The sequence below is a fragment of the Microcaecilia unicolor genome, chromosome 2 (genome assembly GCF_901765095.1).
Source record: "Microcaecilia unicolor chromosome 2, aMicUni1.1, whole genome shotgun sequence".
NCBI classification, from domain to species: domain Eukaryota; kingdom Metazoa; phylum Chordata; class Amphibia; order Gymnophiona; family Siphonopidae; genus Microcaecilia; species Microcaecilia unicolor.
The window spans coordinates 357,790,740-357,811,079 of record NC_044032.1 but is presented as its reverse complement, the minus strand read 5'-3'; positions in this window follow the sequence as shown (position 1 = coordinate 357,811,079).

Below are 20,340 nucleotides of genomic sequence, written 5' to 3'. Positions count from 1 at the left end.
TGATCAACAGTGTCAAAAGCAGCAGATAGATCAAGAAGGATGAGGATAGAATAGAGACCTTTGGATCTGGCCAGGAACAGGTATTAGAGACTGTAACAAGGGCTGTTTCAGTTGAATAAAGAAGATGAAAGCCAGATTGAACAGTTCAAGAATAGCTTGAGATAAAAGAAAGTCAAGACAATGGCAGTGAACAGCAAGCTCCAGTATCTTGGATAGGAAAGGGAGGAGGGAGATGGGGTTGGAAGGACAGGATAGGTTCAATGAAGGTTTTTTGAGGAGTGGTGTAACTACAGCATGTTTGAAGGCATCAGAAACAGTTGCAGTGGGAAGTGAAAGATTGAGGATATGACAGATAGACGGGATGACAGTAGGAGAGATAGTGCTAAGTAGATGGGTGGGACTAGGATCAGTGGAACAGGTAGTCAATTTGGAGGAGGAAAGAAAATGAGGCAGAGGTTGTAGGAGGGTTGATAGAATAGACTGAGGGAAGGAGAGGTGGAAGTGACTTGCTTGAGAATTCAAGGTTAATCCTGTGAACCTTATCATGAAAGTACTCAGCCAGAGTCTGGGGAGAAAGTGAAGGGGGAGTTGGAGGTGAAGGCACTTTGAGGAGAGAGTTCAGTGTAGCAAAGAGATGTCAAGGGTTTGAGCCAAGAGAGTTTGTCAACTGAATGTAATACTCCTGTTTGGCAAGTGAAAGAGCAGAGTGAAAGGAGGTCAGCAAGAATTTGAAATGTATGAAGTCAGCATGGGCACAGGATATCAGCCAAAAGCGTTTGGCAGATCAGGTACAGGAACGTATGTAGCGGAATCTAGAGGTCAGCCAAGGCTGGAGTTCGGTACGCCTTACATAATGGGGAATGGGAGGAGCAAGAGTATCCACAGCAGTGGAGAGAATAGTATTAGAGGAAGAGACAGCCTCATTGACAGACTTGGATAACATAGTGGTTGACAAGTGGTTTGAAACACTGGAGGACAGGATAGAAGAGTCAATAGCCTGAAGATTCCTAAATGTATTCGTGGAGATTGAACGGGACTGGGTGGGAGGGTGTTTAAGTGTGAAAGTTATCAGATGATGGTCAGAGAGGGGAAGAGCTGAAGCACAGAAACTGGAAAGTGAGCAGTTGGAGAAGATAAGATCATTACAGTGGCTATTCTGGTGAATAGGGATAATGGAGCACAGTTGAAGATTGAAAAAGGATGTTAAAGTGAGAAACTGATAAGCATAAGAGTCAGAAGGATCATTAGCATGAATGTTAACATCCCCAAGAATGAGGGAAGAAGATGAAGGTTCAAGAAAGAAGGAAAGCCAGGAGTCAAAAGTCAGTGAGAAAGGAAGAAAGGGACTAATCAGGGGGTCGATAAATGACTGCTACTCCCCTCCCCTTGGTTCTTGCTGTAAACACTGGCCTTCTCCCCTTCCCCTATTTCCCCTCTTTTCATCTTTGACTGATTGTACTACTGCTGAATGATACTGTTTGTCCTATCACATTTTGTAATTCTTTTCTGAAATTTTCTGTTTTTAGCCTGTAAAACTGCCCAGATCTCCAAGTTAGCTTGGGCGGTATAGTAAGTGCAAATACTCTATAAACTATTTGGCAAGTTATCACTTCACTGACAAAAACTGTGAGTAAACGAATGGATGCTATGCAGTGGACAATGTTACCCAGAGAGTGGCACAATTAGAAACTGTAGATGGGGAGAGCCAAGGAGGAATTTCCAGTCTGAAAGGTGAAATAAAAGATTTAAAGGTAGGACAAGTTAGACTGATGATATCTGTGTTAGACTTACAGTATTAAGATGGAATTATTTACACACCTGTAACTTGAGATTCTTGAATTTTCCGAGGGCTCAGCTGTTTTCAGTTAGGGAACTTTTTAAGTGCTATGGGTTTCTTTTACAAAGTCGCATTAGCGATTCCCGCACAGCAAATGAAAGGAAGCCCATAGGAACTGAATGGGCTTCCTCTCCTTTGCTGCAACGAGAATCAGTAGCCGGCTTTGTAAAAGAGGCCCTATATTCAGGATATACTGGTTGCCCAGTGAGTCTTTGCCTCCTTTGAATAACATATCTCCCATATAAGAAAAGACAATCTTCTGAGGCATTGAGCCAAGCCGAAAATAGTGAAGAAGGTGGCGGTCTTCCTGATAGTTTGAATATCTCAGAAGTCCTGGAAACATCACAAGATATTGTGGACACAAGAGCTACACTCCTGGAGGGGCATAATCGAACGGTGCCGGCCATCTCTGAGGACAGCGCCGCGAAGGGGAGGAGCCAACCGTATTTTCGAAACGAGATGGCCGGCCATCTTTAGTTTCGATAATACGGTCAGGGCCGGCCAAATCTCAGCATTTTGGCCGGCTTTAGAGGTGGTCGGCATTGATTTCCACCGATAATGGAAACTAATGCTGGCGATCTCAAACCCAGCCAAATGCAAGGTATTTGGTCGTGGGAGGAGCCAGCATTTGTTGTGCACTGGTCCCCCTGACATGCCAGGACACCAACTGGGCATCCTAGGGGGCACCACTAAAAAGTAAAAAAATAAAAATAGCTCCCAGGTGCATAGCTCCCTTACCTTGGGTGCTGAGCCCCCCAAATCCCCCCAAAACCCACTCTCCACAACTCTACACCACTACCATAGCCCTAAGGGGTGAAGGGGGCACCTACATGTGGGTACAGTGGGTTTGGGGGGGGGGGTTGGAGGGCTTCCATTTACCACCACAAGTGTAACAGGTAGGGGGATGGGCAAGGGTCCACCTGCCTGAAGTGCACTGCACCCACTAAAACTGCTCCAGGGACCTGTATACTGTTGCGACGGACCTGACATTTGAGGCTGGCATAGAGGCTGGCCAAAAAAGTTTTTAAAGTTGTTTTTTTGAGGGTGGGAGGAGGTTAGTGACCACTGGGGGGAGTCAGGGGAGGTGATCCCCGATTCCCTCCGGTGCTCATCTGGTCAGTTCAGGCACTTTTTTGGGACTTGGACCTGAAAAAAGAGGGACCAAGTGAAACCGGCAAAATGCTCATCATGGCCGGCTTTCTTTTTTCCATTATCGGGCGAAGCCGGCCATCTCAGTGAACCTGGAGGATGTACTGAGCCAAATCAACAAATGAAAGAGTAGTAAATCACCTGGACTGGATGGCATGCACCCTAACTGAAAGAACTCAAACATGAAATTGCTGATCTGCTATTAGAGATCTGTAAGCAGTCATTAGAATTGTTCATAACACCTAAAGATTGGAGGGTGGCCAATGTAACACCAATTTTTAAAAAAGGGTTCCAGGGGTCATCTGAGAAATTAGAGACATCTGTGCCTGGCAAAATAGTGGAAACTATTATAAAGAATAAAATTATGGAACACATAGATAAACATGTATTAATGGGACAGAGCCAACATGGATTCAGCCAAGTGAAGTCTTGCTTCATTTCTTTAAAGGAGTGAATAAATATGTTGATAAAAGTAAGCTGATTGATGTAGTGTATCTAGATTTTCAGAAAGCTTTTCACAAAGTTCTTCATGAGAAACTCCTGAAAAAATAAGAGTCATGAGATAGGAGGCAATGTTCTGTTGTGGAGGAATTGGTTATTGAACAGAAACCAGAGGGTGGGGTTAAATGCCCATTTTTCTCAGTGGAGAAGGGTGAATAGAGGAATGCCACAGGGATCTGTAAATTGGAACGATGAAGGAGGTAATTAAATTTGCAGATGACCTAAAATTATTCCTAGTTGTTAAAACACACGCTGACTATGAAAAATTGCAGGGAGACCTCAGGAAATTTGAAGACTAGTATTAAAATGGCAGATGAAATTTAATGTGGAAAAATGCAAATTGATGTACATTGGAAAAAATAATCTGAATCATAGTTATCTGATAGAGATAGGAGGTAGAGTTCTACTGTGGATTAAAAACTGGTTAAAAGATAGAAAATAGAGATTAGGGTTAAATGGTCAGTATACTCAATGGAGTACTTACTCAGCCAGATGTGGAGATTGTTCCTCTTTCTGAAAAAAAAAAAAAAAGTAAGGCAAATTGTAAGTTCAAGGTTTTTTTCTTATGGAATTTTAACAGCCATATAAAAGAAAAATAAGTAAAAAAAAATGTAACAGTCATGCCTGAATATTCAGCACTGATATCCCGAAAACACTAGGAGAAGGAGAGGGAACGGTTATAAACATTTTCATTCTGCCTTAAAACCTTATACTTTTCCAAGATTCCTACAATCCCAATTATTGGTTGTTTTAACAATTCATAACGGAAACCTAGATCCTGCCCAAAGGGCCCTGTATACCTCAGCATTACGATTCTCTAATACCTAACTCCCCCCCCCCCCTTTACTGTCCTTTATTGACTGGAGTTCCTTTCTTCTCTCCCCTTCCTTCATTTACTTTTTTTTTAATTCATTATTTTATTGAATTTTAAAATGTAGACCACTCTGAAAGTCCTTTGCACAAGGGTGGTGTATATCAAAATTTTAATAAACCTGAAACAGTGCTGAATATCACCATTATCCAGATAATTATGACTCAGCTCTTTATGCTGAAATACTCTTCACTGATATCCGGATAGCACCAGGGGGAGGTTATCCAGGTAACAGTGCTGAATATCGCCATTATCCAGATAATTATGACTCTGATCATTATATCTGAATATTCAGCTCTGACATCTGGATTGCATCAGGGGGAGGAGGGGGTTATCCAGGTAACTGTGCCTACTACAGCAGCAAACAGGTCCCTGGAGTACCCTATTGGTTGGTGCACTGCACTGTAGAGAAAGGGGACCCAGGCCCAAATCCCACTCAAAGTGTTACACTCGTGATGGAAAGTGTAAGCCCTCCAAAACCCACCAAAAACCTGTTGTACCCACAAATAGGTGACACCTGCAGGCATAAGGGCTAATGGGTACAGTAGATTTTTGGTGGGTTTTAGAGGGCTTACCATACAATATAAGGGGGTAACAGTGAGATGTGCTCATGGGATATTAGATGTGAAGTCCACTGCAGGACCGCCTAGCGTGCCCCACTACTCTGATGAGATGTCTATATGGCCAGTCTACTAAGAATGTTATCCACAGAGATAGAGAATGGGGGAAGAGGAGAGGTTGGTTTAGGGGGAAAGATAAGAAGCTCAGTCTTGGTCATGTTTAGTTTCAGATGGCAGTGAGACATCCAGGCAGGCTCCACCTTGCCTTCCCTCAATTCTTTCTCTCAACCCTCCTTACAACCTCTGCCTCCTTTTCTTCCTTTTCTGAAATCACTGAAGAGGAAACTGCATATTTCCTTTCCTCCTTCAAACTGACTACCTATTTCTCTGACCCTATTCCCACCCATCTACTTAGCACTATCTCTCCTACTGTCATCCCTTCAGTCTGTCATATCCTCAATCTTTCACTTTCCACTGCAACTGTTCCTGATGCCTTCAAACATGCCATAGTTATACCACTCCTCAAAAAACCTTCATTGGACCCAACCTGCCCTTCCGACTATTGCCCCATCTCCCTCCTGCCATTTCCTATCCAAGATACTGGAATGTGCCGTTCACCGCCATTGTCTTGACTTTCTTTCATCTCAAGCTATTCTTGATCCACTTCAATCTGGCTTTCGCCCTCTTCATTCAACTGAAACAGCCCTTGCTAAAGTCTCTAATGGCCTGTTCCTGGCCAGATCCAAAGGTCTCTATCCTTCTCAATCTATCTGCTGCTTTTGACATTTTTGATCACTGCCTACTCCTTGATATGCAGTCCTCACTTAGATTTCAGAACTCTGTTCTTTCCTGGTTTTCTTCTTATCTCTCCCATCGCACCTTTAGTTTATACTCTGGTGGATCCTCTTCCACTTCTATCCCACTATCAGTCGGTGTACCTCAGGGCTCTGTCTTGGCACCTCTTCTTTTTTCCATCCAGTGGCGTACCTAGGGTATTTGACACCCGGGCCAGTCATTTTTTAACACCCCCCTCCAAAATCCAGTACTAGGCATACCGAGAATACAAAACACTCAGGACCTATAGAGCAATTCTACCATACCATAAGCAGTAATTTCTACGAGTCACACAAGGGTTTACCTAGGAAAAGGAAGCATCTTAAATACTGCAGTGAGCACTAGAGCATCAATTCACCTATTGTAAAACGAAGATCATCAATCCTGCACAGTCAATGCAAACTGAAAGCCACGTCTTTTTCACACACAGATACACCCTAATCCACTATAGAATAAGTAATCATAAACTTTCTATTTAGACAAAAATTAAACTGAACCCCCAAGAAGCCAGATTCTGCACACAATGCAACACCACAGAAACAGAAAATGTCCCCTAGTACTGTGCAAAATATAAAGATAGCAAATGTAAATTTCACCACTTTACAAATTAACAAATAGAAATAAAACAAATATAGAAAATAAAATAATGGCACAGTTTTCTGGCGGCCAGTCTGCGCCTCAGATTTTAACATTTAAGGAGATTGTCAATAGGAGACTGTTTCATGACTTGACATAAAAGATTCCTAGACCCAGTGGTGTGCTGGAGCGGGCTCTCACAGGCTCGCGAGAGCCGTTTGTTACGTTTTTAAGAATTTTGGGAGCCGGTTGTTAAAGTAGGCCTCCCCATGGCTACTTTAACAACTGACTCCCAAAATGTGGGCTTGGGCCCCCTCCTGAATTCTCTTTTACTTTGCTGGCAGTGATGCTGGCCCCACCAGCCAAGTAAATAGACTGCTGCTGCTCCCTGCTCCTTGTTTCTGACTCTGAGCATCAGGCTGGGACTTTTCATACAAGTGCAAGAAGCTTCCATCATGCTGCTCAGAGCCAGAAACAAGCAGCAGAGAATGGTGGCAGTCCATTTATTGACTGTTAGGGCTCGGTAAAGGTATGCCTAGCGTGCCCGCACAAGGGAGGGGAGGCATGTATTCCTCCCCCCCCCCCCCCCCCAAATTTCAGGGCTGGTATGCCCGGAGAGAGAGAGCCCGTTGTTAAAAATTTACCAGCACACCCCTGCCTAGACCCCTGATGCAGGCCGGTCGTATCAGGTCCCCTTTGCTTTTATTGAAGACTGTTGTTAATAAAGATTTTTCCTGGACACCATCTGCGAGTGGTCCTTCTTCTTTTTACCTCTGCTGTTTGATTCCTGTGTTTTCCTTCAGTGGAGTTTTTCTTCTGTTTGTGCTTGACAGAAAATAAAAAAATACTATTTTATTGGACTAACACATTTAGCTTTCAGAGGCCAAAACCTTCTTCCTCGGGTCATTACAGTATACTGTTGTTACAGTATCCTATCCTGACCTGAGGAGGGGGTTTTGATCTCCAAAAATTAGTCAAAATGTATTAAAATTAGTCCAATAAAAAGATTACCTTATATCCATGTTCTATTTATAAACATTTATTAACACAGCTACAACACTACTTTATCCTAAAGCAAAAAAAGAAAAAAAATGTAATTACAGCTTGTTGTCTCTGGTTTCTGCTTTCCTCATCTTCTCTTCACTCTCTCCCTTCCATCCAGCATCTGCCTTCTCTCTCTTCCTACCATCCAGTGTCTGCCTTCTCTCTCTCTCTCTGCCCCTGCCATCCAGTGTCTGCCCTCTCTCTCCTTTCCATCCACCGTCTGCCTTCTCTCTCCCTCTGCCCCTTCCAACCACTATCTGCCCTCTCTCTCCGTTCCATCTAGCGTCTGCCCCTTTCATCCACCATCTTCCCCTGTCTGCCCTCTCTCTCTCTCCCTTCCATCCACTGTCTGCCCTTTCTCTCTGCCCCTTCCATCCACCAATTGCCCTCCCTCTCCCATCCATCCAGGGTCTGCCCTCCCTCTCCCTTCCATCCAGGATCTGTCCTCTCTTTCTCTCTCTCTCTCTGCCCCCTTTTTTCAGCCCCCAGTTCCAGCCCCATTTACCCACCTGCCCCAGCCCACTTCTCCCACCTGTCCCCCCTTTTCAGACCCCAGTTCCAGCCCCAATATCCCACGTCCCCAGTTCCAGCCTCAGTCCACTTCTCCCACCAGTCCCTGAGCTTCAGCCCCAGCCACTTTCTCCCTGTCCCCACAGCTTTAGCCCCGCCCCTTTCAGCCCCCAGTTCCAGAACTAGCCCCCTTTTCCCACCTACCCTCCTTTTCAGCCCCCAGTTCCAGTCCCCTTCATCCACCTGCCTTGCATTATGGCCCCCCCTTTTCAGCCCCAGCCCTATTCTCTCATCTGCCCCCATTTCCAGTCCCAGATCCATTCTCCCACTTGCCCCATGCATGGCCCCAATTCCAGCTCCAGCCCCCTTCTCCCATATGAGCCCCCCTGACATAGGCGCCGACTCCGTGGGTGCTGTGGGTGCTCGAGCACCCCCAATGTTTTCACCCGCCCAGGCAGGGGCGGGGGGGCGCCGCTTACCCCTCCGACGTCGCAGCACCGTACCACCTACGCAGCGTCAGTGAAAGCGCTGCCCGCTAGTCTTCCCTTCGCTTCGCTCATTCGTTCCCTGTCAGTGTCCCGCCCTCGCGGAAATGATGTCAGAAGAAGGCGGGACACTGACAGGTAACGAACGAACCAGCGAAGGGAAGGCTAGGGGGCAGCACTTTCACTGACGCTGCGCAGGCTCAGCTGCTGCGACGGAGGTAAATTTAAAATATTTAGAGAAGAGGGGTGGGTAGGGCAGATGGACATGGGAGCGGGAGGGCAGGGGAGAGCGAAGCATTGATGGATGGATCTGGTTGGGAGGAGAGGGCAGGGCCCAGGGAGAGCGGAGAAATTGCTATACAGGGAGGGAAGGGAGGAGAATTGCTTGAGATGGATGGATGGAGGTGGGCAGGGGACAGAGGAGCACGGATGGACGTGGATTGGAGGACAGGGCCCAGGGAGAGAGTAGAAATTGCTTGATATGGCTGGATGGAGGTGGGCAGGAGACAGAGGAGCATGGATGGGAGGACAGGGCCCAGGGAGAGAGGAGAAATTGCTTGATATGGCTGTATGGAGGTGGGCATGGGACAGAGGAGCACGGATGGACATGGATTGGAGGACAGGGCCCAGGGAGAGAGGAGAAATTGTTTGATATGGCTGGATGGAGGTGGGCAGGGGACAGAGGAGCATGGATGGACATGGATTGGAGGACAGGGCCCAAGGAGAGAGTAGAAATTGCTTGATATGGCTGGATGGAGGTGGGCAGGGGACAGAGGAGCATGGATGGACATGGCTTGGAGGAGAGGGCCCAGGGAGAGAGGAGAAATTGCTTGATATGGCTGGATGGAGGTGGGCAGGGGACAGAGGAGCATGGATGGGAGGACAGGGCCCAGGGAGTGTCTTGTCCACAAGGAGGGTGAGCCCTTAGGTCCCGCAAGGCCCAAAAGGACCTCAAAGGACAGCCGCGCAACCCCAAGTCTTCACCCGCGGCGACCGCCGTTCACCTAGCTGCAGCCCCTAGCTGCAGGCGGTCAACGGGACTTCGGGAACCGCAGGGTTACCGGCTGGCCTGGACTGGAACCGGGAGAGAAGCGGGCAGGTGGAAAGAAGAGTCCAAAGACTGGCAGCAGATCAGGACCGGCAGCAAAAGCGTAGTCGGGGTCAGGCAAGAGGTCAAGGCCGGCGGCTAGTAGAGAAGTCAAAGTCAGGCTGGAGGTCGAGGCAGGCTGCTAGGCAGAAATACCAGGAAACAGTCCAAATTCCAAAATCCGCAAAACCAGAAGACAACCAAACACAGGAACCACGGAGATAGGCTTCGGGAACAGAACCTGAAGCAAGGTGCTAGCTCAGTTCCCTTCTTTAAATACAGTACCAGGGTCACGTGATGCCACGGTGAAAAGCAAACGTGGGTGAGAAGAGCTCCTAGGCCCTGACCAACCAAACAGCTGCTAAAAAGCTGCAAACTCCAATTCTTAAAACCTGAAGAAGATATAAGCCCGAGCTGGAGACACTGTGATCGGTGGGACGAATTCAACTTCAATGGCAACGAAAACAGCGCGGAAACAAGGAGAGAAACAAAAAGCGCTGGAAACCTCCAAAATGGCGGAGACAGAGAGCGGAGGCCCTAATTCAATGAGCGCAGCATGGGTCGCGGAAATAATAACTGAAGTAACTCAAGCGCTGAACCAAAATCTTGATCATAAATTTGACAAGATAACGGGTAAATTGGAAGCGCTGGATGGTAAAATGGAGGCCCTAAAGGGAGAATTCGCAATGTCGTGCCAAAGAGTGTCCGACTTGGAGGATCAAATGCAACAGATCACGACGGATAAAGACTTGCTAAAAACTAAAGTGGCAGACTTGGAATCTAAGTTGGACGATATTGAGAATAGATCCCGGAGAGGAAATCTTCGCCTGGTGGGCCTGCCAGAGACAATCTCGGAAGGAGAGTTGAGGACATTTCTAGAAGATTGGCTCACTAATACTCTCAATCTACAATCAACAGCAGGCCCGTTAAGAATCGAGCGGGCACACAGGCTAGGACCCAAACGTCAAGGAGAATCCCGCCCGAGAATTGTCATATTTAAGCTCCTTAATTACGTGCATAAAGTGGACATTCTTAGAGCAATCAGAGTAAAAGGATCCTTAACATACGAAAACAAGTCGATCCTTTGCTTTCAAGACTTCTCGGTGAGAGTCTCACTCCTTCGACGGGCATACTCGCAGATTTGTTCGGCTATGCACAAGAGACAGATTCAATTTGCATTGCTATACCCAGCCCGTCTGAAGGTATTCTCCGACGGCAAAGCAACTTTTTTCGACACTCCGGAGGCAGCTAAAGAATACTTGAATCAGCTGCCACAGCTACAATAAGCACACTGAATCAAACAGATAAGGAGAGAGAAAAGAGACAAAACAATGTGACACCTCGGATTACACTAGACTTGATCTGACTTGTGTTTTGATGGCTCACAGGCAATCAGAAAATGGAGAATGGGTAAGACACTGCCAACATAGACCCGCACACCTAAATCTTAATGGCCATCTCTTGTAAGGGAGGGTCAGTTAACAAGCAAATTCACATGTTGGACATACCAGCTGCAGCTGACTTACCCTGATTTGTCGTAAATATGAACAATGACTCATTGAAGGTTTATCTCTAATAAAGGTATATCAATAGAGGTAATAACGAAATGATAATAAGAGGGGTGGAATATAATAACTAGAGAGGGCTTGTGGAGCAATGGAGGGAGAGGTTGAATACTTAAAAATAAGTGGTTGCTCCCGAAGTTAAGCATTGTTATGTTCCGCTACTGGCAAACAAGCAAAAGCTGTTTGAGGGGCTGTTTCTTTTGAAATAACAATGGGTTACATGGTTATAGCGTTAAATTTAATCCATGTTGGAAATGTTATTATATGTATGAATAAAATAGGGATGTTTAAGTAGGTAATAAGGAACATAGGTTAGGATGCCTGAATGCTAAATGTAATTCATGTCAGGAATGTTATAGGTAGGAGTAGAGCACGGAGTATTCAAGGAGGTTAATAGGAAAAACATGGGATGAGGTACTGAACTGTCAAATACAAGTCATGTTGAAGTTGTTATCATGCCTCTGAGAGAAACATGGGTAATTAAGAAGGTTAATAGAACGGAGATCGAATTAGGAAAGAGATAGATTGGCTGTTCTGGAAGGGAGGGGAGGAGTCTCACTCTTGAGGTGACCCACTAGGAGTAGCCTGTCACAGGCAAGCTGTGGATGGGCAGTCCTCGTAGGAGGATGTATAAGATCACAGGGGACACTAGAGGGGGAGGGCAGGGGAGGGAGGGGTTGGGAAGGAAGGGAGGAGGGTTAGATAGAGGATCAGAGGGAGGGTGCCAAGGGGAGGGAAGGGGGGGAGGGGGGAAGATAGGGCTGACTTCGACTCTGTGCGGACACATATCGAGACACAAGCAAAAACAAGAGGGGGAGGTCATTCAACCCCCCAGGGTGAGGAGATATATTGGTAGGAGTTCCAGGGTGGGGTTGGAGGCTGGGCTGACCCCTCCCACAACAGATAAGATGAAATACTTAAAAGAGGAAGGCTCAGAGAAAGAGGGATGAGACCATTAAGATTTATATCATGGAATGTGGGAGGGGTTACATCTCCGATTAAACGGCAAAAAATTTTACAGCTCCTGAATAGACAAAGGGCCGATATAGTATTTCTCCAGGAGACCCACCTGTCATCGGTGGAACATGTCAAACTTAAGAGATGGTGGGTGGGCCAGATACTAGAAGCACCAGCTCAGAACCGGAAAGCAGGACTGGTAATACTCTTTAGGAAAACCTTGGAGATCCAGCTACAGGGCTGCTGGCGGGCAGGAGATGGCAGATCTATCATAGCGAAAATTAAGATCAACCAGCAGGAACTGTTACTTGTAAATGTCTATGCCCCAAATGTATATGATGGGGGCTTTCTTAGGTCGCTGGTCCATGCCATTGGCAAACAGGAGGGAGTCCCAGTGGTTATGGGAGGAGACTTTAACACGGTGCATGACCCTAGCTTAGACACATCCACAGGCCGTAGGGCTGAGAAAGGGGGAAGAACAAGAGGCATACCTATGTTATGTGAATCTCTGGACTTAATTGACGTGTGGAGATTGTTACATTCTGATGATCGAGATTACACACATATATCAAGGGCCCACTCGTCTCAAGCGAGGATTGACTACTGGCTATTGTCTAGAGATCTTTTTTCCATGGTCCTGGAGGCGGGCATAGGCTCTTATGGAGTGTCCGACCACGCTTTTGTGTGGTGGACTATGCAAACCCAGGGGAGTACTCAGTTTGCCTGGCGATTCCCCACATATTTAATGCATGATAACAAATTCCGAGAACATATTGCTAAGCATTGGTTAGACTTTCAAAATAATAATGCAGCACACAGGATAGACCCAATACTATTCTGGGAAACAGCGAAGGCGGTTTTAAGGGGGGTAGTTATAGCCTACACGAGTCACAAGAAAAAAATGAGGGATAAAGAGATTATCAGGTTAGAACAACAGATTAGGGAGGCTCGTAGGCACTGGGGAACTCAACCCACGATAGAAAACAGAGAACATGTCCTGGTGTTGCAGTCGGCTTTAAATAGCTTGCTGCACGCCCGAGCAATGAAATCCTTACAGTACTATAAATATCAACTTTATCTGCATGGGAACAAACAGGGGAAGATGCTAGCGGGCTTGCTTAAACGCAAACAAGGGAAACAAAAGATATTACAACTTAGAGACCCAGAAGGAGATCTGGTGAGATCGGATAAGGAAATAGCAGCCACATTCCGCCACTACTATCGGGAATTATATTCCAACCCACAAATAGATGAACTAGAAGGTAAACTTTACTTGGAGGGAAGGGATCTGCCATCTTTAACGACTACACAAAGACTAGGGCTAAACCAAGAAATTACAGAAGAGGAAGTACATAGAGCGATACAACAGGGGTCTTTATTTAAGGCTCCAGGACCAGACGGCTTTCGCTATGAATTTTATAAAATACTGGGTCCTCAGATAGTGCCTTCTCTGACAGCCCTTTACAATAAATTTGTGGAGAAGGGAGAGTTATCGGATACATTAAGAGCAGTTCAGATGGTAGTGTTACTGAAGCCAGGCCGAGACCCAACACTCCCAGCATCCTATAGACCGATCTCTCTACTGAACGTGGAAGCCAAGATGTTTGCTAAAATTCTGGCAAACAGATTGGCGGTGATATTGCCGTCCTTGGTGGAGGAGAGCCAGGTGGGTTTTGTGAGAGGTCGGAATATACCAAAGAATATGAGAAAAATAATCGCTTCTATGACGTGGGTGGAGAGGAATGAAACGCCTTCTCTCCTCATAAGTTTTGATGCAGAGAAGGCGTTTGATAGGGTCAACTGGAATTTTTTATTTTCGGTCTTAGAGAGTTATGGGTTTGATGGATTCTGGGTCAAAGCAGTGCGGGCCTTATACGAGGCCCCAAGAGCAACGGTTTGGGTGAATGGAATAACCTCAGAACCCATCAATATTCAAAGGGGAACAAGGCAGGGCTGTCCATTGTCACCTTTGCTCTTTGTCTTAAGCATCGACCCCCTGATAAGAGAAATAATGTTAAATCCGGATATTAAGGGGGTAGCGGTGGGTGGACAGGAGTTTAAGATTTCAGCCTTTGCTGATGACCTCTTAGTCCACCTGACAGATCCAGAGCGATCCTTGCCGGCTTTGATGGATAGCATCGCTGAATTCGGGGATTTCTCGGGATTTAAATTGAACCTCGATAAATCTCTGGCTTTACCAACGATCCCCTCGATGCGACGAAGATGGGAGGGACCGTTTCCTTTGAAATGGGCCTCGAGATATTTCAGATATTTAGGTGTTAAACTCCCTTATAAGACCTTCTTGATTCATGATCTAAATGTCTCACATCTGTTGGAATACAGCGAGCAAAACCTGGCTCGGTGGAGGTCACTCCCGATCTCGTTGAGTGGCAGAATTCAGCTATTCCGTATGATTTTATTTCCTAAATGGTTATATACCTTACAAATATTACCGATCAGACTTCTGAAGAAAAATATCAAAGCTTTACACAGGATGCTTTCCAAATTTTGCTGGCAGGGGAAGAAACCAAAAACTTTGTTAAGACATTTGACAGGGACATGGCGGCAGGGAGGTTTGGGCCTACCAGATATACAAGCATATAACTGGGCCTGTTTGCTGAGACATCTGGGAGATTGGGTGGTGGGGGAACAGGTTTATACGCCTATACATATGGAGCAAGCCGTGCTAGGTAAATGGAGTATCTTCTCGGTGATTCACTGCCCTACTATGAAAATCCCGGTAGAAGTGAGAGGGAATGTTCTGATGCAGTCGATTAGGGCAGCATGGATATACCTGGTGAGCTTGCTTGGAGGGAATCCACAACAAACAGATCACGTACCTTTGGTTGGAAATAGGGAATTCCTTCCCGGCAACGATAATATATCTTTTAAGCGCTGGGAGAGGAATGGGATACGGTATGTTAAAGACCTGTTAGATGCCGAAGGAAGACTACAGACCTGGGAAGCTCTGTTGGCTTCGGAGAAAGTAGAGTATAGAGATATGTTCGCATATAGGCAAGTGCAACATTATATTCACAATTTTGATATAGGAAATCTGCAACTCTCCATACGACAGAAGATGTTAGATTTCTATGAACCCATTCAGGACCGGGGAGTATCGGTGTCCACTTTAAAGACAGCATTAGAAACAATACAGCCTAGGCAAGATAAAAGTGAACTGCAAAATAGGTGGAGTCGGGAATTAGGTTTAGCACCCGCTTCATTGGATATGATTCGTTTGGTGGGACGTATCCCATCAGGCTCGATCAGTGCAGAACTCCGGGAAGGTAATTTCCGGGTTTTGCACAGAGCATATCTAACACAGGACCGACTCTTTAAAATGGGAGGGGTGGACTCCCCAACCTGTCCAAAATGTAAGAGGGGAATAAACTCTTTCATACATGCATTTTGGGAGTGTATCCACACTCAGGCTTTCTGGAGCGAGGTGACATCATACTTGGAGGGTTTGGGAGGTAGACCCCTGAATAAATCAGCAACAGGGTTTTTGTTGGATAGATGGGAAGATTTTGGGCCCCAAGATAAACATTTTACAATGCTGCTTCGAAAGGCAGGAATGCTGGGGAAGCGGGTAGTGATGGGTGTGTGGACCAGCGACCAAGCCCCATCATATTGGCAATGGAGAAATAGATTACATGGCTTGCTTTTGTTGGAACTACAACATGCTCGATTAACATTTAAACGACGGAAGGTATTCCTGGACATATGGGACAGATATATTCAGGCCCTGCCTCACAGAGCCCGCAGCCTTGTGTTGAACTCCTTTTCGGGATAGAGGTGGAGGGGGAACTGCGGATGCGCTATAATGTTAGAGGTCTGGGACTTACAAGCCCTGGGGGGGGGAAGAGTCGAGAATGTCCACATACATAGGATGTACGGAGTCGGGGAGGCCCTTGGGAGGGGGGGGAGGGAGGTAAAGAAGGGGCTTGATTTGTGATAAAGGATAATGGAAAGGTTAACGACACATGTGTTAATATTCACTGGATGGACCAGACAGCAAGGGAAGGGGGGGGGGGGGGGAACAAAAAGGGGGGGGGAAGGGAGGGGGGAGGGGCGAAAAGGGGAGAAACAGAAACACCTATTGATGACTGTTTAATACAGGATACTGTATGTAAGAACAAAATGTACACCGTTATATGTTTGGATATTGTGTGATCTGTTCGGTTTCATCATTCTCATCAATAAAAATTGTTGAAACATAAATACAGTACCAGATCAGCCGCCCCGCCCCCTTAGGAGCAGCCCACCAACCCGGCCCTGGGTATCGGCAGAGTCCCTGTGATTGGCTCTGTCCGATTTCCCAGGCGGGACCACCAACTTGGCCTCCCAATCCGGCGCCTCAGAGGCGGAGCTCCGGGCCCTCCTGCCCAGGAGGGAGGAAGACGCCGACCGTCCCGTTCTGGCGCCGCCTCCTTCGGCGGTGCGAACATCGCCTCCACACCCGGCGACCGAGAGACCGGCGGCCGCAGTCGCCGGCCTCCGGTCCCGGCCGGAACAGCCATCACTGCGGCGGGGCCCGACACCACGCCGAGGCCTTCGGGCCGCTTCCCCTCGCCGCGGAGGACGCTGGTTCCCGCCCCCCGCGGCGGAAGAGCAGGTAGGGGCGCGGGACGCGACAAGGAGAGAGTAGAAATTGCTTGATATGGCTGGACGGAGGTGGGCAGGGGACAGAGGAGCACGGATGGACATGGATGGGAGGCCAGGGCCCAGGGAGAGAGGAGAAATTTCTTGATGTGGAGAGGAGGGCAGGGGAGAGTGGAGAATTGCTGGATATGGATGGATGGAGGAGGACAAGGGAGAGAGGAGGACCCAGCTTTTACTTATGGATATAGAGCAAGAAATGAAGAAGAAAGGAGGAAAGTAAAGAAATAAATGGAAATGAAGCCATGGAAACGGAGTTAAGAGGACAGATAGCAGCAGAATCAGATACTGGGCCAGCATAATCAGAAAAACAAAGTCACCAGACAAAGGTAGAAAAAATCATTTTATTTTCATTTTAGTGTTTGTAATATGTCCACTTTGAGAATTTACATCTGCTACATCTGCTGTCTTATTTTGCAATGTATAGCAATGTGTTTCTTTCTGTTTGTCTGGTATTGTGCTGCATGCAGGGTCTAACTTCTTAGGATTTCAGGTTAATTTTTGAAGAATTTGAAGAGGGGATAGCTCTGTTCTGCATGTGTGACTGCAAGGCCAAGTGTCTGAATAGGGATCTGTTTGTTAGATTCTGAGATTTTGCTAACACATTGTTTTTCAGAGTTGGCAAGACTGTTCTCGTATGCTAATTTGGTTTGTGTCATTTAGAGTATAATGGAGCTGTAACAGCTTACAGAAACTATTTATAATGAAAACAAAAAAGAAACAAGTTATTTTTCTTCTTTACTGGTGTAATATTTTCAATGACGCCATGGCTGGTAAAAGGGGTGTGACTACTGTGATCCCACCCCTGGATGGGTAGGGGCACCGACTAATAGGCTGCAAGAGGGTGCCAGAAATCCTAGGACCAGCTCTGCACCCACCGGAAGTTGGAAGTTCCCTTCCCAGCCAGCCCACCTGCCCGGTGGCTGCCCTCTTCTCCTTCAGTTCTCTGCCGGTCCGTCCTCGCCTTCCTGCGTGCCGCCCAGAATTTTAAAACTCATCTTACCTCGGGGTCCCAGTGGCAGCAGTGAAAGGCGAGCAAGCTCGGTGCTTCAGCCTTCCCTTCTCTCTCAGCTCTGGTCCCACTCTCATTTTCTGTTTCTGCAAGGGCGTGACCAGAGCTGAGAGAGAAGGGAAGGCTGAAGGACCGAGCTTGCTCGCCTTTCACTGCTGCCGCGGGGACCCCGCGGTAAGATGAGTTTTAAAATTCTGGGCGGCATGCAGGAAGGTGAGGATGGACCGGCGGAGGACTGTTGTGGGAGAAGAGATCAGGCTGGGGTTGGGACTGGCATTCGGAGGAGGGGGGCCTGGAACTTGGGGGAGGGGGCAGCGAGGTGGAGGGAGGGGGTGGGGGAATGCGCCACCTGTTAAAAAAAAATTCAGCACCCCCAATCATTTTGAAAAGTTGGCTCCTATGCCCCCTGATCTACCCTGAGCTTCCTTGACAGCCCCCTTCTCTCTGCCACCCAGCCACCTGTAAAGCATTTTAAAAACACCTGAATCAGCAGCACAGTGCCAGCGTGCAGCGCCTCACTTCCGCCTGTGAAAGAAGCACATCGCATCGGGCCTTCCCTTACTGTGTCTTGCCCTCCTCTGATGTAATTTCCTATTTCTGCGAGGGCAGGACACAGTGAGGGAAGGCCCGAGGCGATCTGCTTCTTTCACAGGTGGGCGCGAGGCGCTGCACGCTGGCAAGGCGCTGTGCTGCTGAATCACATGTTTTTAAAATGCATTGCAGGGGGCTGGGTGGCAGGGAGAAGGGGGCTGTCGAGGGAGCTGAGGATAGGCAGGTGGAGACTGGGGACTGCGGCACCAGCAGCATGAATAAAAAACAGGACGGGGCAGGATCGGAGCACCCCCCCCCCTTTATGCTTACACCCAGAGAGGACCACCCCACCCTTGGTACGCCACTGTTTCCATCTATACTTCTTCCCTTGGTGCTCTGAACTCATCCCGTGGTTTTCAGTATCACCTGACACTGTATGACCCATGGATTCTGTAACTACGGAGCCCTGAAAAGGTCAAACATCATCTATTTGAACCACTTGGGGCCTGCACAGTTCAAATAGATAATGTTTAAGCTTAACCGAGCTCTTCAGTTACAGAGCCCCATGGGTCAAATGGTGATCGGGACAACCTTATTTTGAGTTGTACTTACTTGAAACAGTGATGTACTTATATAAACATCAGCTGATGTTCCACCATAGGTCTTAACTTTTTCCATGCAAGCTGGGCATTTGTTTTCCGCCTTCCTTAAATTAAGGAATGATGTTTCTGTAAAACAAACAAAACTTTAATAAACAAGATGCTGCTACTAATAATATTATTATTGTTATTATTTAAGATAACACTGACTGTGGTGGCTGAATATCTGTTGGAGTGTTATTTTTACACAGTAACACTGTAAATGATGGCAGATAAAGACCCGCATGGTCCATCCAGATTCCCAACAAGATGGCCAAAGCTGCGCCCACCACTCTCAGCAGACTCCACACATCCATGCTTAAATGCTGGTTGTCAAGTCTCCACCATGCCAACCATATTGGCAGCCAAACATGATGGGGATGATATGTGGTTATAACCAAGACTCCAAGTATTGCTGACAGTATTCAATTTAATAGTCAACCACTGGAGGAGCAGGTCACAGTCTGGAATCTTGTCCTTTCACAAGCACTGGACAGCATTGCCCCTATGAAAACCATCAAAGCACAGGTGAAACAGTCCCAACCATTGTATCATCCTGGCTTAAAACTGTGTAAAAAACAGGTGCGTAAAACTAAACAGCAATGACAAAAAGGGAGAACTGAAGAATTGAAAAATAAATGTAAACAATGTCAATGGTATTGCTTAACCCAGGTTAGGATAGCTATGATTTCCTACATCTCCAAACAAATTCAACAAGCTGCAAACTCACCTAAGCAACTCTTTTTCATTATGAAACAACAAAACCAGAGAGAAAGGTAGTTACACCGCACATAGACTCTGAGATCTTAGCTAACTTCTTTATATCAAAAGTTGACAAGCTACGAGCCCATTTTTCTAGTACGACAAATAAGTTAGATAATGTATCCATCTCAGATCTCTCTGGATCATGGCACTTATTTAATCCCCCATCTTTCGCATCATTTCAAAAAATAATATCAAGCCTCTCCATCACTTATTGCTCTCTAAACCCTATACCTTCAAATTGGCTTAAAATTCCCTCCAGGGTCTGTCAACCAACTTTACAATCAATGATAGTAAAGAATCTTACAGGAGGAGTTGTTCCGAAAGCTTTTAAAGAGGCTCTGGTTAAACCAAATCTGAAGAAACCCTCACTCAACCCTCTCTCTCCACGTAATTATCGTCCAGTCTCCAACCTTCCATTTTTGGCAAAGATATTGGAAACTGCCATGTTCTCACAGCTACAATCGTTCTCAGAATCTATAAATGTAATATATCCTAGACATTCAGGTTTCAGGCGATGCTATAGCACAGAGACAGTACTAACCGCCCTCCTAACTGAACTACATTTGAGACTTGAACAAGGTCATATTGCTTTGATTATCTTATTTGACCTATCTGCGGCGTTCAATCTGATTGACCATGGCTGGCATTGGGTATCTCTGGCACCATTTACAATTGGTTTTCCTCTTTCCTTAGCAATTGTTCTTCTAAAGTAGTACAGAATTTGTCTATTTCAAAATCCCACTCCATCTCTTGTAGGGT